Source organism: Nanorana parkeri, unplaced genomic scaffold, assembly GCF_000935625.1.
Source record: "Nanorana parkeri isolate BGI_ZX_2015 unplaced genomic scaffold, ASM93562v1 scaffold454, whole genome shotgun sequence".
NCBI classification, from domain to species: domain Eukaryota; kingdom Metazoa; phylum Chordata; class Amphibia; order Anura; family Dicroglossidae; genus Nanorana; species Nanorana parkeri.
This window is the reverse complement of record NW_017306722.1, coordinates 527,302-545,447: the sequence shown is the minus strand read 5'-3', so window position 1 is coordinate 545,447 and position 18,146 is coordinate 527,302.

The following is an 18,146-nucleotide window of genomic DNA, read 5'->3' as shown; positions in this document are numbered from 1 at the left end:
GGGGGGGGGACAGCAGAGGGAGGGGGGGCCGCACCGATCGTCGCTAAATACAAGCGATCCGCCGGCTCTACAGCCTGCGGATCGCATGTATATTAACGAGCATCGCTGCCCGTTTTTAAATTGCGGCCATTTCCCGCTCGCTCGCGCCCGGCGGCTCGCGCAAGGGGGCGTGTCTGAGCGGACGTCTGAAGACGCCCGCTCAGATCTAGAGAGCTCCGGGCCGGCCGTTTTTTTACTACAGCCGGCCCGGAGGCAGTTAAAGTAAAAAGGTTTTTAAACTATTACACATGCAGATTAACCCCTTTATGACTGAGCTTGTTCTTGGTTTCTGTTCGTAAATGACTGACACACTTGACATTTTCTGATGTGTGATTCTTTCACGTCAGTAATATACTTTCTTACAAAGTGCACCCACACATATTATATATTGTTTTTTAGAGGACAGATAGGGCTACATATTTATATCACATATGTGTGTCTAACGCCTCACTTAGGACAAATAAAATATAAAAAAAGAGGAAAAAACGTAAAAAAAAACACTTTTTTTCCCAGTTTTGATTTGAAGTATTTTTTTTAACAAAACCAGCACAGCTAAAAAAAATGCAATACATACATTCATTTATTTGTCCCTTTTTTTACACTTATTTTTTTTTTTACACTTTTCACAATTAATTTTTATTTTTTTTTACACTTTTCACTTTTTTTTAAACTTAAAAATTTTATTTTATTTATTTAATTATATCAAGCAGTCATTGTGAATTAATCTCACTATTACTGCTTGATAAATTAATACATTTTTGGTTATTATCAGGCTGCTTCAAACTTCAGAACAGCCGATAATAAGTTAGTGACACTGATCCTGCAGCAGTTCAGGATTCAGCTGTCACTGAATGTTTCAGAAAACTGAAACATTCTACTTTCAAGAATAGATACATTATGTGTCTATTACATTACATTATGTGTCTATTTCTGAAAGTCAAAGATAAAAAAAAAAAGCCAGTATAGCTTGAGAGAGATATCTCTCGATCTATACGAGCTGCCAGAATGCTGGCAAAAGCCGACATGTGTGTCCGCTCTGCTTTGACTCTCAGACACCCGATATTAAGGTATCGGGTGTCTGAAAAAGGTTAACCCTTTCATTAATGGATGCCTAGATAGTTAGACATCAATTACTGAATGGTAACCGCTGATTCTCAGCGGTTACCAGCCTTCTAGTGCAGCAAATAACTTGTCACGTACAGTGTACGTGACAAGTCATTTGGTCCCTTTGTGGCGTGACGTACAGTGTACGTCTCCCGTCACGAAGGGGTTAAATCACTTAAAATGGATACTGCTCCTCAATGTTTCATAGTTTTAGGTTCCTGCAGAATCATTTGTTCCCCTGAGCACTGGTCCTGATATTTTGTTTTAGGATGGCTCATTTCCCTTGCAGGGTACCATGGAACCCCCCTCCCTGTGTGCACCTCCACAAACACACAGGCACAGCAAGACAGGTTACTCCCCTCCCCGCTGCTCCCTTATCCTCCTCCAATCTAATAGATGGACAGCTGCTGGAGACTTCTCTGTCTCTTGTGACCTTGTACTGACAGGAAGTTGAGGGAGGCTGAGCTAGTTGAAGTCAGACATTTGGAAACATAATGAAGGGTATTGATCAAAACTGGAGCACTCAAAATCTGGAGCAGCTGTTGAGGACAGGAAGTTGAGGGAAGTTGAGCTGAGAGAGTTGGAGTAAGACGTTTGGAAATATAATGAAGGGAATTTATCAAAACTGGAGCAGAGAAAATCTGGAGCAGCTTCTCTCTTTCATTTTCAAATCTTAACTGAGCAAACTGCAGAGAGAGAAGCTGATTGGTTTCCCTGGGCAACTGCTTCAGATTTTTTTCTGCTCCAATTTTGATCATTTCCCCAATGACTTTGAATGCTTGGGCTAAATTGTACAAAAGTAATTTGCTGGGCAATGTATATTTGTATGATCTGGATTCATTATTGAAAAACCATTTGAGAGTTTAATACTACTTTAATGTTTTTTGGCTCCCAGTCCTTAGAGCATGTACCTCCAAATACCTGCACCAGGAAGACCAAGCCTGGTTCAGCTTTGCTGCCTATTGGAAAATGGAAAATCATCATGTACGTTCGGCAAAAGTAATGATTCTGATTCATTGTCCTATGAACAGGCTGAAAGTAACATAAGCAGGGGCAAAGGTCAGCTAGGGACATTTTAGGTTTTGCCTGCCTTCCTGCTCTTTAGAGGACCTCAGCCTTCAGAAAGTGGTGAGACAATGTTCCAAGGTGACACCTATTCTAGTGGCAACTGTCTGAATAGGGACTTTCCCTCACTTTGGAAAGATTCCCTCTCACTTCCTGTTGTGTTTCCAGGACAGGAATTGAAGGAAAATCTCCTGAAAAAAACCTCACAGGGGTTTTAACCATTTCATACTCTATCGAAAACTAAACAAAAACAACAAATTGGCTTTGTATATATACCGTACATTACCAGAGTGACTAGAGCACTGGGGAGAAGATTTTCATTTACAGGTCAGAAGCCATGTGTATGTAGTGAATCTGTTTGTATATAATTGTTAGGCATGGGCTCGAACATCAGCAGTTCGTGTGTTTGGCGAACATACGAACTGTCAGGGCCTGTGCATTGTGAGCCCTGATTGGCTAAAGCCTTGCAACTGACCACAGGTCAGATGCAGGACTTTGCCTAATTGGTGCCCAGTATTCTGTAAGAGCCATGATTGGGCAAAGTCATGATGACTTTGCCCAATCATGGCTCACCTGTCAGATGCCATACAACTGTCGCTAGCTACGTCCAATTGTTTACATGTTGCTGGGAGCTATCTTCCATTCTGAGACTGATGTTCGTCGCGAGCGGACGGGGCGGCGGTCGTTTTTTGTTTTCATTATTATTTAATTTTATCTTTTATTGTTTTATTTCATCGAGTTGTCATCGTGGACAACGCTGGACGTCGTGATTGACGCTGGATTACGTCGGTGGATCTATTTTTGGGTTTATTTTTTTAAATAAAACACTTGTCAAAACCTTGTGTTGTTTTTTTTTTTTCAAATAGAGGATTTTTTCAAAAGTCTGGCCTCTTTTTTTTACAATTTGATTTAACCCTTTAGTGAATGAGTACCCCTTACTCATTCACAAGGGGGGAGCCGCATTTAGGTGCCCCTTTATTAGGGAAGAGGCCCTGGTCCCCATTGGCATGGGGACAAGGTGACGGGGCGACCCTGGAAAACTTCCTACCAGAGCTTAATGGTATGACTTTTGGGGGGAACCCCACACTTTTCTTTTAAAATTTGGTCCCTCCTAACTTTCCTACCAGACCTTAAGGGTCTGGAATTGTTTGGGAGGGTTATCGCACAATTTTTTGTTATTCTTTTTAAATGTCATTTTTTTCTTTATAAATGTCATTTTTGCTGCAGCAGGTTCTATACATCATACAGATGCGCCACTTTACAGGCAGTTTAAGGGGACCCCCCAGGCACGATATTTAAAGGAATTTTACATTTTTTTGTTTCACTTTAAGTGATGTTAAAATCATTGCTCCTTTAAAAATTGTATTTTTTTAAAGTGTTTTTTCTTCTTGATTCATGTCCCCCAGGGCAGTACCAAAATCCCCATACCCTTTTTATGGCCAGTAAATTGCATATAAGCCTTCAAAATGGGGTCATTTGATTTTCAAAGTTCTACAGTCTGATACTTATTTAAGTAAAGGTCACTTTCTCTGCTCATTTTCCCATATTTTGAGAACAATTATGATAATCAAGTAATGTCTTGTGGACTGATCTTTCACCTTATTTTGCCTTAAAGTCCATTTTTACTTTTGCAGTCAATTTGTGATAATGCCTATTTTATATTTGTTACATGTTCCCATTCACATAGCATACATTTTATAAAAATTGCCGTTGAATATTACTTGTTTTCTCATAAAGCTGAATTTTCCTCTGGAATGCAAGGGGGCTGGGGAGGTTACCATTGTTAACCCTGTCTGTACTGTGCTGTGCTGGTAGATCTCATTATGACTTGTAAGTTAGATTTGAACACTGTCTTTCCTAACAAGAGTTAAGGATCTAGAACAGGGGTCTCAAACTCAAATGACCTGGGGGCCACAGGGCACATTTTCTTCTTCCAAAGGGGCGACATGAGGAGAGAGTGAGGAGAGAAAGCCAGCAGAGAGAGTGAGGAGAGAAAGCCAGGAGAGAGCGAGGAGCAAAAGCCAGGAGGGAGAGCAAGAAGAGACAGTCTAGGAGAGAGTGAGACATCCAGAAGAGAGAGTGAGGAGAAAGAACCAGGGGGGAGAGCTAGGAGAGAGTGGGGAGAGACAGCCAGGAGCAAGAGCAAGGAGAGACGCCCAGGAGAGAGAGAGCAAGAAAAGACAGCCTGCGGAGAGAGTGAGGAGAGACAGCCAGATGAGAGAGCGAGGGAAGACAACCCGGGAGAGAGCAAGGAGAGACAGCCAGGAAAGTGAGTGAGGAGAGACAGCCAGGGGAGAGAGTGAAGAGAGATAGCGAGCAACACATCTGCCCGCAAGCCTTATCTGCACCCTGTATTTCAGACACCTCCTTGCTCCCAGTGTTCCTTTGTGTCCCATGCATTCTTCTTGCACTCAAGTTGGAATATCAGGATCCAGTGGTTGCCTCTGTCCTCCTGACATTGTGACATCTTGTGTCCGGGTTCCACCTGGCCTGAAATCCAGCCAGCTGAAACCCGGATACAAGATAGCACAGTTTCCTGCCTGCTGCCCAAGCAATGCTTGGTAAAGCTATCTGCTGTGCCCTGCTTCCGAGAGCATACTTTTGCCTTCTTCCCTCTCCTTAACCTTGTCTACTAGTCTTCTGTGTACCAACCACTGGTTAGTATCCTGGTTATCCATGTCCGCTGCCCACCCCAACCTCTGGCTAGTATTTTGGTTATCTGTGTCCGCTGCCTCCTCTTACCACTAGTTTGTATCCTGGTTATCTGTGTCTGTCTTGAATCCTGGTTATCCGAGATTGTTCTGGAATGATCTGCTGCCCACCTGTGTTATCTGGTCCGACACCCACGTGTGTTCCTAATACATGTTCTGTGTGGTCCCGGGTGGTTTGAACAGGGGGAATCCAGGGGTTGCAACCTGGGGTCAGCACACAAGTCCAAACTCTCGTGAAGAGCTCTGGTAAATACAAGCTGGCCCTTAGATTCTCAATTCTGGTGTGCTTTCTTGAACATTTTGTGGAGATGCTGATCCAATTCTCTGTTTTTTTCTGTTTTCCCAAAAACCTGCTGTCGGCCTACACCTTTTGAGTACGCCTACTCCCTGGGTATCGCCTACTCCTGTTGGGTATCCCTTACAGTGTAGGTGAAGAGTCCATATCTGTGCAGGTCCATCCTGACATGAATGTAGCCACCAAGGGAAAGGAAGTGTGTTATTTGCAGGATTACCGGGTAAAATAGAGGAACATTCCTGAAAAAAGAAAACAAATTCAGGCACCTCATCTAAGGACTGCTAATCTGCAATACATTCAATGTTTGTTTTGGGGTTTAAATACACTTTAATGTATACACGTTGATGGTGTTTACCTTGGAAAGTTTGTGATTTTTATCCAAACACTCATCACCCAGACACCCACTATTGCTCAGCCCTAATCAAATCCTTGAGAACATGGGGCATTGTGGGGACTGTTGTATTGCCGACATACCTATATATTTTGAATACGTCTTTTTCTAGCAAAGTCAGGATTTCAGAATTAATTTCCACATTTCCACGGCAGGGCTTTGATGAGCCGAGAGAGAGAGAGAGTAAAGGTGGCCATACACTTTACAACCATCGCACGACTTTCGTCTTGCAATGGTTGTAAGGTCATTAAAAGCTTGTACGATCTGCCCATCTTGGACAGGCAGATCGCACTTGCGATCATCGCAAGCCCACCCCGCTGAGGGGAGGGCTTCCGATGACCGCAATGCTGAGCAGGCAGTGTGCGCTTGCGCACACCGGCCCGTGCGGCATTTGTCTTATGAGCACACCACAAACCCACCGAAAGTCTGGTTTTCCAACATGCTCGTAAGACAAAAGACGTGCGACCGTACAGTAGAAACGGTCGCACGCCTTCCATACACCTGACGATTACCGTACGATTTCCCACGATTATCGTACGATAATCGGCAGGTGTATGGCCACCTTAACTGATCACGTTCAGTCAATATTAGCAAGGATATGTGAATATTTCTGTTAATTGAGGAGACAATGTACACACTGGCCCCTCTTACCAAGGTCTGTACACAACCATAAAAGGTTCAGAGAGTATATGGTTCTGCTTCCCCTTTCATGCTAAAAGATCTCAAAGAATTTGGAGAATTGGTGGTTTGTTCATCTAGTATGGCATACATCTTGGCAGAATTCTCTGGCTGCCCTTCTGGGTATATCTTGACCATACATACGGTACCTTGGCACAGCATTTGAAACTGAAGCCCTTCCGAGAGACTTCAGTACATGAAAGAGGAAATGGTAGCTGCAGCTAGTACATGACTTTGTTGCTACCCACCATGATTTGGAAGGTTTGTAGTCTCCTAAAATGTATTTAAAGCAAAAATGTTGTCTGTCTAGATTTTTTCTTCTTTTTTTGCTGTCTGTGTCGCATCAGGGGAATTTCCCTTCACTTTCTGTTGCAGAGACAAAACAGAAAGTACAAAAAAAAAAAATTCCTCCAAAGTATAGGAAATCCACTCTTACACAACTGGAATCAAAACAGGTGTCCCCATGGTCCTGTTACTGTGACAACTCCTACATTTTGAATTTACCATTATTTTCTGTATTGGAGACAATGGTCACCAGGACAAATAGAGAGGGTGACTCTCCCCAGTGAAGACACATAAATGGCCCTTGTGGCTGTCTTTTCAGCAGTTACTAGAACATGCTAATGAGCACCGCCATACGAACAAATGTGTGACTTCTCAATAGGAATGCCTTTTAGTTTTGAAAAGCATTGCTCAAAAGACAGGAATGAGGAGCCCCCCCTTCTTTCCCAAAATAAAATAATTGGCCCATGGTCACAGTTATGACAGGAATGCAGCTCTTGTTATGCAAATAATGGCATGGTAATGGGGTTGGGATTGAAAGACTCTTGAAGGTTTAGAGAAGAAAATGTGAATGGTAATTGAATATTAGAGGATTTCTAGAGTAGAATGGCATATCTCGCGTATCCCTCTGACTGGTCATTGCTCTACAATTGTATTAATAAAACTACAATTCATAGATGATGCTGTTTAGCTTGATCAGTAGTATTAGAGTGCTGTCTCCAGCATTGCCCTTGTGATTTATGCATTGCAAAAGTTACAATGACAGTCCTAAGATGGAACCGATTTGCACTCATAAGTCACAAGGCTGGAGTAATAGTTTGATTTGTAGCTGTGACAAAGCGGATGAGGGTCCAAACAAAGAATGTCTTGGTCCTGGGAATATCCTCTGACTCATGCCCTCAACCAGCTTGGTTTACAGCCTCCCTCAGGAGTGGGATGGCTTAAGGGACAGCTTAAGGAAGTCATAAAGGCTTCAATTGCATCTAAACCCAATCTCTAAAACCTTATTGGCTTTCACATGTTAATGCTGCTTGAAAAGATGTTTTAAATCTTAAATTGGCAACATTTACTTAATCCTGCCATGTACCGATACTTGTGTTATGGGGTCACAGCTGTCTTTTTTTTTTTTTTTTTCATTGTGATTTGTGCTGTTACCCTATCGCATGCACCCATGGTAGACATTACAAGCGGCCATGCTGATATTGCCCAAACATGGTTCACTGCTGTCATACGGGCTGAACAAAAAAAGTTCCCTTTTTCCTTCCAGACTAAGCAGCATGGAATTATTTATTATTGGTATTTATATAGCGCCTCCAGTTTACTCAGTGTTTTGTCTCTGCCCTAGGGAAGCTTACAATCTAAGGTCCCTGTATGTGAGTGAAATACGGACAATTTAGACAGGAGCCAATTGACCTACTAGCATGACTTTAGAGTATGAGGGAAAACCGGAGTACCCGCAGGAAACCCCCTCAATCACAGAGAGAACCTGCAAACTCCTTGTAGATGGTCATCTGTCTGGAATTTGAACTGGGCACCCTCAGTGCTGCAAGGCAGAAGTCCTAACCATGGCTAGGGCAATCCACCATCCCCTCCCCCCCTCAGCTCTCTTGGTTTTTTGACATACATGATGCATGCAGCTGTCGCAATACCCAAACAGAGACCTCTGCTGATTGGCTTCAGTCACTGTTGGATATACAGTTTTTGGCCCGCCTCCTTCAACTAAAATTCGAGCAGTGTATGGTCAGCTTTAGACTTTAGATCTATGTTGAAGTGTATCTGGGGGTCAAAAACTGAAAATAATGTATTTCTACATTGAATTTTCATTAGTTTTATCCAACTCCTAATAACCATATTCGTCTAGAAGTTTGTAAATCTACTCATTAAAGATGGCCGTTAGATGTGCTTCCTCAAAGTGGTGAAACAATTTCACTCAGTCCCGTGAGTATGCACTTTCTTGTCACAACTCTAGCTAAGCCTGCCTTCTGAAATACAACTCAATGTCTGAACTAACCACAATGTAACATCATTGCTTGCTGGAAGCAATGCATTATGGGCGGTGTAGTCTTGAGAAATTGGTGAAATTGAGATTGCATCACATCAAGCAGCAGGAAAAGAAATGTAAAGCACATGGGGAATCCAGGAAGTTGATGAACGTGATGGGCAGACAGAAGGCAGCACTCGCTACATAAAAGGGATTTTTTTTTTCCAAGTCAGCTTTGATTGCATTATCATTAAGAACTATAGTATGTATTCCGATTACAATGCTGATGTTAAACAGGATAGTATAGGTCAGTGGTGGTGAACCTTGGCACTCCAGCTGTGCCAAAACTACAAATCCCAACATGCATCTGCCTCTGGGAGTTATGTCTGTGGCTGTCAGAGCCTTGCAATGCCTCATGGGAGTTGTAGTTCCAAAACAGCTGCCAAGGTTCGCCACCACTGGTATAGGTTGTGACTAGAGGTACACTGAAATGAAACCGAAATTTAAAAAGTAATGTCAGACTGAAACCGAAAATGTTTTTTTTTTAAATTTAACTTTTTTTTTCAAATTTGTAAAAAAAATATTTTATTTTTTATAAACTTTAAAAGATTTTGTATATTTTTTTTATTCGTTTTTTTAATTAAATTTTTTACTTTTAGGGGCTTTGGGAAAATATTAGGGTCTAAACAGTACCCTGATATTTCCCTTTTTTAAAATAGAAAAAGAGATCGAGAACACAGAGCCCTCAATCTCTTTCTGCAGCCCCTGTTATAAATGAACAGGAATCCTCTGAGTTTTCTTGTTCATTCATAACATGAGAACATTGTGTGTTTACTATAACCACAATCGTGAATGAACAGGAGGTGATGTAGATCACTCCCATTCATTCATAATTGAGAATATAGTAACCATACTTTGTCCTCAATTATGTACAAACACTCAGCGATTGCTGAGTGTTTGTACTCGCTCTCCTTCCTGACAGCTGTCACAGGAGGCGGAGCGAGCCGAGCTCAGCCTGCTGTGACAGCGCTGGCTGTCTCCGCCCACACACCGCTCTGCCGATCTGTGACAGGAGGAGAGACGACGGCCACTCGCTCGCAGCACTCGCCTGTCTGACACTTTCTCTCCTCCCCGCTGGGACACAGAGCAGCACCCAACAGGGAAGGAGAGAAAGCAGGGATGCACCGCTGTATTGGCCACAAACTGGCACTTTCGGCATAATGCCAAAAGTGCAATTTTAGGCCGATTTTATATTTGTGCATCCCTAGTTGTGACTTTTGTGTTGAACTCCTTTAAACTGCACTTGCAGCAGATAGATATATATATATTATGGCCCCTGTATATACCTTCAGTGGAGCTTGCTTGGTTAAATACTTAATCTTCGGTGTTCCTGATTTCTTCACTGTGAAAGCCTGTAGCCTTTCCAGGCAAAACATCCTGGCTAGGTCCTGTGCAACATGCTGTGGATGGTTGATACTCTCCAGCTGGGTAGGAACCATCCATAAGGGCCACGATGTGTACAGAAGAACCTGGCCACAGTACTTTTGCTTGCAAGAGCTTTGCGGTGCCTGCCGGGGGCCACACTGTGAAAAAACTTTACGTACAACATGGCACCTCCAGTCCTACATTGTACATGGAAGGATGCTGAGGACCGGGAATGTTGGGGGGACAGAGTGCTGTATGCTGGGAGGAATAAGGTTAGTATTATGCATACTCCAATCCCCAGAGAGGAATAAGCATTTACCCCTGCAGTAAAGATAGGGAGTACAACTTTAACCGTTTCGCTACCAGGCCCTGTGCTTTAATTTTGATCTCAGATGGCCTGACCATTTTTGCCAATTTAAAAAAAAAATGTTTTTACCTATAGCATTCAGAGTTTAGAAGACCCCCAAACCATACATTTTCTAAAAGCTGATAACTGATGGAACTGATGGAATAAAGATGGTGCTACTGATTTTATTTGTCCCATGATGGCTGCACAAATGTTTTTTAAAATTATCGTGCATCCTTAGTTTGCCCAAGCCAGCTTAAAACTCTAAGGCCTGGTTCACACCTCCTGCGTTCTACAGCACTTTCCTACGCTCTGTAAAACGCTCAACATGTGAAAACCAATGATTTCCTATGGGCATGGTTCCCACCTGGGCGTTTTACAGCGCGTAGGAACGTGCTGAAAAACACCCTACGCCCAAAGAAGTACAGGAGCTTCTTTGGGGCGTATTTGCCGCGCGTATACATTGGGATACAGCCAGGTAGCCCACGGAAACGCGCGTTTGTTGCGCATTTTTTTACCGCAAATCGTGGTAAAAACGTGCAACAAACGTGCATATTCGATACGTCTAGGTGTGAACCCAGCCATAAAGCCACTACCCCTCCCCCTCCTGATCCAATTAGTGTCGGCAATTGCCACGGTGGCATTCCCTGCCACTTTGTGAGATACAGCCTTTAGGCAGGGGATGTGCCTGATTGGGTTGGGAGGACGGTGTGGCGGTCAGAGTGGGCTTGGGAGAACTCAATTGAACTGGGTTCGTACCAAGCCCAGCCTTATCACTATTGCCTACCTCCTGGATTTGTGGACTTTTGGGTCCCAAATAATATTTGCTCACTCAGAAATCAACCTGTTTTAGGATAGAGACTATCTACAAAGACAGCAAACATCCAAATTGATGGAGACCTAGACATAGCAGACATCTTCTGCCTCCTTCTATTAATTATTAACAACAAAGTATTCCGCAGTCAAAAAAATATGACCCAGACTTGCACTTGAAAGAGCAAAGATGAAAGGCCTGGAAAAGACCCATAAGAACAAAGATCAGAATTGTCTAGGCTGTGGTATTTTCTGTTGCTCTATGGTTGTCAAAGCTGGACAATGAAAAGACATTATAGGAAAGTACTGATGCCTTTGAACCTCTTGGCGAGGAATATTGTGGACAGCAAGAAAAACAAACACCTGCAACAAACAAATCAAGGCCAACCTTTCACTGGAAGCCCAAATGACTAAAGTTGTCTTGGTTTTGACATGTGAGAAGAGCAACTCACTGGAAAAGTGGGAAAGGCTGCCGACCAGCAATATGATTGCTGGATACAGTCACAGAAAGTTTGAACACGCTGTTGTGACATCTGAGGACCCAAACAAAAGACAGATCATTCTGAAGAAACACTATCCGTGTTGTCATCGGATGTCCACATCGATTTGTTGATAATAGTAATAATTATTTTTGGAGTTATTAAATTGGACCTTTACCCTCTTTCACTAAAAATCACATCAGTATGTAGTATCTTACATTCATTAGTTAAATGAACATATTTTTCTTTTACTGTTTTTCCACTTCCTGGCCCTATTGGGCATTAATGATTTAGCCTGTGACCAAGTGATGCCTCCTTAGAAGGTTACATCACAGTGCATTGCTGGGAAATCTCATCTGTAAAATTTGAAAGTCTCGTGAGATCTCAGGGAAAGGCAGGTGTTTTAATTGAAATCTGGAATGTGAATGGTACAAATCTTAGCTAAGTGTGGAAGTTTTTTAGGATAGATCTGTTTATCTGTTGAAAGGAGTGTTTTGTCTATTTTAGGTGATTAAATGTGGCCATAGATGAAATCTACACTGCAAGGGGTGAAAGTTGCCCACTTTTCTTTCCCCCTCAGTCCTCCTCTGACCTTCCTTTTGTGTAACTCACTGAGCAAGAAGATGAGTAGGAAGGGGCTGCTTCCAGTTTGTGGGCTCCCAAGAAGAGGACCAGTCTCCTGACATCTCTCCTTAGCTCAAGGACACTATTTCTGTGCCGGTGGACACATTGATTGAGTGTTTGCTGTTAGGCACCTGCATGAGCCCAACACTACGGCTGTGGCTTACATCAGTCACATCAGAGAGGCACTAGAAGTAGCACAAATCAAAAATTAGTATTTTCGAGAGCTAAAATTCTGCCTTTGTGCAGCGGGTCTCTCACCTAGTTGACCCTGTAGACCTTCTGGTCTTGTCAGCTCTGCAGAAGCTACCTTTTCAACCTCCATTGTTTAGGTGTGATGTGGGCCATTTGTGTTTTCCTCTTCCACTATTTATATCAGCAAGTCTTACTCCCTCCACTTAATTTCTGAGAGTCCCCGTATGGGACTTCTTATTTTACCGTTGCAAGGTGGATTCAGCAAACTTAGTTATGAGCTCGAGTGTAAAGCCCCCAAGATATGAGTAGACATATTATGGAACTCAAGAGCCAGCATATTTTTTTTTGGAACCTGTCAAAATGGTTAAACTCCAGACTGCACAGTGAAGAATCCTCAGCAGACTGCTGCTATATAGGGGATTGCAAGAGGCTGTAATAGTCATATTCAGGTGTTTTTACCGGTTGCATCTGAAATGCATGTAATGATTTTTTTTTTTATAATACATACAAAACTGCATTTTTTTTTTTCTTTTTCTGAAGAATAGCTCAGCAATGACATTTTCCATGCTACTCTCCTACCGCTTTTCCCTTAAAGTGGATCGATACTTACATTTTCACTTGTATTAAAAAATATCTAAACCCAATATTAAAATATTATATTGAAGCTTACAAAGCCTTAGATTTGGTAGCTGCATTAAAGGGTATCAATGAACTAAAAATATGTATTTCTATTTTGAATTTCCATAAGTTCTCTCCCACTCCTAATAACCACATCGATCTAGACACTTACTGATGATGATGCCCATAGGATGACTGACACAATTTCTCTCAGCCCTGTGAATATGCTCTAACGTGTGTCACAGCTCACAGAGCCTGCCTTGTGAACTATACGTTGCCTATTACTTGCTGCAAGCAATGGGTTATGTAGTCTTGAGAAATTGTAGCAGGGAAAGAGATGCTAAGCACACTGGGAATCAAGGAAATGGTTGAAAGTGATGGAGAGCACTCAAATACATAAGCCGATTTTCTTTTTAAGTAAGCTTTGATTGCATTATCATTAAGAACTCTAGTATGTATTCCTATTACAATGCTGATGTTAGAATTGTATATGTTGGGACTTTACAACTCTTTTAGGGCTAGTTCACACCAGAACTGCGTGCATCTGCTCAGCTGCAGTGCGATGCAGAGTGCCGTGATTCTACCGCAATTGCCGCTCTTTTTTTTTTTTGTTTTGCTTAAAATGGGATTTCAAGTATGTTCCAGTGCGTTCGCATCAAAAACACATGCGATCTGATGCAGCTAAAATAAGACGAGCAGTATTTTCTTCTAACTGTATCTGAAATGGACTTCACTGGTGTGAACAGAGCACCAGAAATCCCACAGGAAAGCATTGTGACACGATTTTGATGCAGCTGTCAAACTGAACGGACTGCATCAAAACTGCATCTAGTGTGAACTAGCCCTTAAAACATTGCAGGGTCACTTAAAAAGGGTAGGCAATAACTGCATGTTTCCTCATTATGGATTTCCTTATGCTTCTTTAGCCCTCATTCACACGAGTAACAGCCGGCCCGTACAGATCCGTGCTGCATGGCCAGCCGTATCGGGCTGCTCCTGGGAAGGATAGGTGCCGTGTGTGATTATACGCAACAGGCTTTTCTTCTCTATGGCAGTATGCCGCCCTACGCTCACCCGAACTGCACGTCGGTGCGGTTGTCTGTACTAGTACAGACAGGATGGATCCTGTATGCGTCTGAGCAGGAACACCCGCTCTCGTACAGATGTGCAGTTTGGGTGAGCGTAGGGCAGCGTACGGCGGCGTACTCCCATAGAGGACAGGCTGCTGCGTACAATCACACGCAGCACCTGTCCTTCCCGGGAGCGACCTGATCTGTATGGGTCGGCTGTTACTCGTGTGAATGAGGGCTTAATGTGAAGCAATGATTCCACTCCTGAGCAATATGTTTGTAAATTGAACGTTTTTTTTAGGACAAAATTATCATGAGATAAAATGGCTCCTCCATCTTGGGAGTCACGTACCCCCATACCAACTAAATACAAAAGTCTGCAGTTCATTTATCGGGGTCACATAACTAAAAAGGTGAATCCTAATCTTAAAGGAGAACTATGAGGTGAGTGCTTTTCACTCGCCTCATTGTCACAGGTCGGCTCACTGGATTCCGCCCTCCCCGCTGACTGGCGGAACGGACGGGGGCGGGTACAGCTGGCTCTGCCTCTAGGTAGGCAGAGCCAGCTGTCAGTCACGCAGCTGGGCGGATCCAGACATAATTGCAAGCGGGGCCAGGATAGCGCGACTGTTTGGGGCGACGGTCCAGCAAAGATCGCGCGACCGTCACAGCTGCATTCAAAAATAGAAAAATCGTGCAACATCTGCGGGAAAAAGGGTCCTGCTGAGGCGACAGTGACGGGCTACATGGAGCTGTACATTAGAACAGCTCCATTGAATAACATTGGCCGGCGACTTCTCGCGATAATGCGCGAAATAGCGGGATTTTACGCACAGTGTGAATGGGGCCTTGGGCAAAATAGGGAAACACGCATATTCATTTATACACATAAAACACACACACACCATTGCCCCCTCTCCTGCTTACCTGTTTTGCTCCCGGATCCCCTCTGTAGTCGGGCCGGTCAAAATCAGGCAGCGGCGGTGACCTCTAAACATGCAGATTAGACGTCCGATCGCGGGGGCCTCCCGGGGTCCCAGCGAGGAGGAAGCGGCCGTCTAATCTGCCTGTTTAGAGGCCGCTGCCTGATTGTGACTGGTTCGGATCACATACTGAGGCGATCCGGGTCGGTCGGTTCTATTTCCATTGGTAGTCCCTAAACCTAGGCTCGCATGCCAGCAGAGAGGGCCCCGTGTGCCCTCCCTGGCACGCGTGCCATTGGTCCGCCACCACTGGCCTAGGGTGACGGGAGGACGCTAGTTTGTGTCCTCCCGTTACCCTAAGGAGAACTATGGGGAAAAGCCTTAACCCCATAGTTCTCCTTTAATTTATGGACGGGCTTGAAATGAATGCATAGACAGATCTTCACTAACAAACTTCCACACAACTTCAAATGGCCGTTTGACCTTGGGGCGTGCAGCCTACTATGACAGTCGTTAGGATTTTATTTACATTGAAGAGCAAATCCACTTTGAAAATATAATCGTAATAAATCTTTAAAGACATATAGCAGAATTGTTGTACAGGCCATTTTGTAATTTAATGTTATTAAACAATCACCTTCACATTTAAAACTGTAGCTGCTGTAATGTTCCAAATCTGTCCCAAAAATTCAATGCAATATGGTGACCTGGAGGTGCTCCGTACACTGTTTATGTACAGAACACCCCAACATGTCACGCCCTGCTTCTGTGATTGGCTGACTTTTCCCCAGAAGTCTGCATTCAGATGGGTACCTCTTGCAACACAAATTTCATTTTTGGTGAGATACTCCCTAAGGGTTAATTAATACTGCAGGGAAGCCGACATTGCAGCTTTCCTCATTACAGCACAGGAAGTCCACTAGCCGAATATAATATACTCAGACCCTCCTATTCATTCATCAGTTTGGAAAGGACACGCTAGAACAAACAGCTTTTTCTTCAATGAACATTGGAGGGATTTCTACAAAAAACGTTGTTGCGGTTTCCTACCCATTTTTGTTCTGATCACCCAGAGAGGATTTTTTTTTTTTTTTTCTTAACAAAAGTGGAATTACTCTTAACATTAAATCTGTTTTAGATAGGTTATGGATATAGAACATGCAGGATAAGCTCAAAGGTTTGTAATATTACATATGAAAGGGAATCGGTTCTTAAAAACAATTGTCCTTTTTGAATGAAAATAAAAATGGAAAAAAATGAAATGTATACACTTAAGAATTTGAAGTGAACCTTTACCACCTTTTGACTAAAAATCACCCCGGCGTACAGGTCGGCATGCTGTTATGAAATCGTCTTGCATTCATTAGCTAAACAAACATATTTTTATTTTTTATTCCCACTTCCTAGTCCACTTTGGCACAAATGATGTAATGATTGCATCCTGGGAAGGTTACATCAGTAGAGCATTGCTGGGAAATCTCATCTGAGATCTCAGGGAAAGGAATTTTCCTACCCTGAGGTGATGTGCATGGTCACATGTCCAAGTCACATGGGCCAGAGTTCCAGGAAGTAAAGGGAGAGTTGGTAATCTGCCCTTAGTTAAAATGTCCACTGTCAGATAACTGGGGAGGAATAGAAAATTAATGTATGCAAAAAATTAGGGATGCACCGATACCACTTTTTTAAGACAGAGTACGAGTACCGATACTTTTGCTCAAGTACTCGTAGATACCAATTACCGATACTTTTTCTTAAAGGGACAAGTCACATTTTTTCTAAAGCAATACAAACTAATGCTTTAAGGTCACTTTCTTGATATTATGATTTATGAGATGACGAGGGAGCATGACGTCGGCTTCCTGGCCAATCAGAATGCCGGGCGCTGCGTCGTTACACGGCACCCGCCTTCCGGATTTGCTAGCTTCCTGACCAATCGGGCAGAGCGTCATTGAACGCTACCCGGCTTCCTGATTGGCCGGGAAGTTGGCTCCATGCTCTCTCATCACAAGTAACGAGAGAGCATGGAGCTGTTTCCTGGCCAATCAGGAAACCAGGCAGCGTGTAATGATGCGCTGCCCGGCTTTCTGATACAGGAAGTACTCGTGCTAGGTATCGGAGCATTTGGGCGAGTACGAGTACTAGTATCGGTATCAGTGCATCCCTACAAAGAATTAAAAAAACAGGAATTATCTAGAAGTATGTATTTGTAGATTGTCATTACTAAACATTTCCAAAGGTGTGTTTTGTTGTTGTTTTGAAGATATGGATAAAGGTCCGCTTTAAGCCTTTTATGCCAGAGTAGGCCTTGTAATTGTGGGCTAAAGGCTGATGTTTTAGACTTCATACATTGCCCTTGCCCTCCCTGCCACCCACAAACCAGGGATATTGCTTCAGCACCAAGTAATAGTGTTCTTGTTGGGTTATGGGCAGCAGCTTTTTGCAAGGTGGATTGAAAAGTATCTGGTTATATCCCAGATGTACAGCGGGTGTGTTAAAAATCCATACCCATGTTTTGCTCTGTTTAAGCATGTGGCAAACAGAGCAGCTGTTTCTCTTATGTTCTCTACAGCTGAGACGTTTGAACTCTGCTTGTGAACTGTGTTCTTCTTGAATTATTCCATTCATCCAGTGTGCTAATGGGTCACATGCAATGGGAAAATGGCTAGGGAGAGTGAACAGTCTATTTGTTTGGAAATAAGATCTTTAACAAAAGTATGTTTTGTGATTTTGTATTGATGTTTGTGGAGTGTAGAGAATCTGGGGTGTGTGCATACTTGTAAGCTAAAAAAAAAGCTATGAATACTAGGTAATAGAGCATTGACTGCTATAAGCTATATCATTTCTATTGCTTGGTTGTAGGAGTCTGTGAAGGTTCTCATTCATCCAGGTCACATGGTATATTTGTAAAAAATAAGTCAAGGCAACTGGACTTGCTGTAATTTTCGAAGACGTTTCACTGGTCATCTAACCAGCTTTCTAAACTTAGAATGACTTGTACAAACATTCTCTTTGGAATGAATAGGGTGAATGTTAATTGTATGAGATTAACCTTTTGCTGACTGAGTGCTCATTTGCACCCACCTGAAATCATTGGGGGGGGGGGGGGGGTT